Source organism: Mustela erminea, chromosome 11 (genome assembly GCF_009829155.1).
Source record: "Mustela erminea isolate mMusErm1 chromosome 11, mMusErm1.Pri, whole genome shotgun sequence".
Lineage (NCBI taxonomy): Eukaryota > Metazoa > Chordata > Mammalia > Carnivora > Mustelidae > Mustela > Mustela erminea.
In genome coordinates this window covers 97,704,161-97,706,690 of record NC_045624.1, presented here as the reverse complement: position 1 = coordinate 97,706,690, position 2,530 = coordinate 97,704,161, and the positions used below count along the sequence as shown (strand labels likewise).

Genomic DNA, 2,530 nt, shown 5'->3' with positions numbered 1-2,530 from the left:
GAAAGTGATTTAGAGCAACCCATAGGGACTTTCGTTGGCATGCTTGGAAAAGACACTCAGATATTCTTGAAGACCGCTCTGGAGGAGCTGAAGTTTCTGTAACTGGAGCTGGGATCCCTGGCCACCAGGTAAATCGCACCCCCTCCCTCCCCTCTTTCTCTTCCCTCCCCACCCCCTCCAGTACCTCTTGTTATCTTTCCATCGCTATTCTCTGGTTTTCTCTGCTTGGGGTTATTCTGTAGAAAATCCCATTCCCTGAAATGGGCAAGATGGTCACCATTGACGTCAGAGGATACCAGATCAGCAACCCCATGCAACCATTTTCCAATATCTATGCCCATTTATATTTAACAAATATTTATTGAAAACCACTGTTCTAGGTGCTTTGACTCTGATCAATAAAAAACAAGCAAAAAACTAGGCTCTGTGTCTGCGGCTAGTCAGTCTGCTGCAAGTCCTTGCTGCCATCCTGGTTTTCAGGAAGAACTAAAGATGGTTGAATTTCTAGATGACCAGGACACTCAACTGTGTGACAATTGCAAGAAAGGAAATTCCTATGTTCAATTTTATCATCCTTGAGACCCACTGTCAAAGGAACATTGGTATGTGTCCTATATGCAAGGAACCATTTCCCAAATCTGACATGGAGAGTCACATGGCTACAGAACCTTGTCAGGTGACCTGAAAATGTCAAATAAGTTGGAGGAGAGGCAGATAAAGAAGGGTGAGGAGACTGATGGTCCTCTATGGCTTACCCTTTGCCAGCACTGTGATTTCGAACTTTTTGTTCTCAAACTGAAGGACGATGGAGATTACTGTGGTGCCTGGCTGAAGTTTTGGGGCAGTTGTGGGTGCAATGTCTTGGTGAAAGATCTGAAGACTCATCCTGATGCTTGTGAAAGAGACGGGGAGGAAAAGAGAGATGAGGTTGCCATGCCTCCTAAAGCAACTGATGAGTCCGGGGGTCAAGATGGCATCTACTTTGCATCCTAGCTTCTCAGGCAAATTGAGGCTCTGGACCCACCTATGAGGCTTCCCCAAAGACCTCTGGGAGTCTTTGAATCGGACACTTTCCATAGTAGAACTACCAACCAAAGGAACACGACAGCCCAGATTCCAGCTCAGAATAATCTACTGGAAGAACGAGAAAGGCAGGGAAGGAATAGAACCTGACAGCACCCAAAAGAAGATAGTGCAAACTTGGACTTCAGGTTGGCCCTAAGTCTGGAAAATGAAGGACAGGCCTGCAATGTGGAAAAGCAGGACTTCTGGAGGGCTGCCTGTGGTACAGACAAGTCCCTTGAAGCGTCCAAAGCTCTGAATGACATGAAAGGTGCAGCTGACCAGGCCATGTTGCCTTGTGAATTTTGGGAGGAGCTCTGCACATAGGAACTGCTGGTTGACTATCAGACAATCTGTAGTCTTTCCTGTGCCTTACCTACACTCAGTATGGGCAGTACTTCCCCCATAAGGGGTGGAGGACCCTGATGTCATCTTCCAAAAGTCTTTGCAGCAGGCTGTGAGTAACCAGTTCGACTCTGATGGGCCTGAGAAAAGCACCTGCTGTGGAGGATAGTACCATCATCCCATGTGAATTCTGTGGGGTACAGAAGGAGGAGGAGGTGCTTCTATTCCATCACCAGGACCAGTGTGACCAAGGTCCAGCCACAGCAAACAACCATGTGACAGAGGGGACTTCTAGACAGGATTTCCAGCCTCCAGAGACCCCACCAGAGCTGCTCAAGGAGCGTGTCAGACACCAGGGAGACTTGTTTTCTGGTTACATGGATGATATTAAGCAGGAAAAGGCTAAAGGGTCCACCTACCTTCTTCCCCCCAGCAGACCTATTGTTGATATGACAGCTACTTGAAACCAAATGTCCACATCCACATTAGGCCCCAGATCTGGGTGCCAGCCTAGCCCTCCTTGCATACTGGAGCTCAACAACTTAGACAGCCAGAATGGCCGAGTGCGTCATCAAAATAGCCATGACTTGGCCATGGCCACCAGACACATTCCAGTGATTCACCCAGTGCGAAATCTCTACCCAGAAAACCTTCTACCCACCTGCCCCCATGGGCATTCAGGGAGATACAGAGTAAGTGGTAAGGGTGGAGGTGGCAAGAACTCACGGGTCACCCCCACAGCCTCTAGCTACTGGAACAGAACTGCAAAGGCAAAACCCCCCAAGCAAGGGAGCTAGGGATGCAGAGGAGGAAGAGGAGGAGGAGTGATGTGGTCACAGAGAACCTGCAGGGTGGTTCCGTCTTCTCTGCACGGCAGCACGTGTCGTGGTTCAGGACCCACTTCTTGGGCTCTGTGGGCAGGAGAGATTCTACAGATTTTAACTTTTTCTAAGTCATGGCCATTCTGTGTCTTTTGAGATTGGGCTGTGGGAGTCTGAGGGTTTGGGGGAGGGTTAGCAGGGAGGCTGTTGAGAAATGTTTCATCTTTAACTGCTGCCTTTGGGCTGAGCAGGAATACGAGTTATGTATGGCCTTTCAGCCCCTAAGGGTCCATCTTTTGACT

At 48.9% G+C, this 2,530-nt stretch overlaps 1 pseudogene; it reads left to right on the top strand.

The window, feature by feature from the left end:
• The first annotated feature begins 425 nt into the window (after positions 1 to 425).
• LOC116568794 lies at positions 426 to 2,235 on the top strand (annotated as a pseudogene).
• Positions 2,236 to 2,530: the final 295 nt, after the last annotated feature.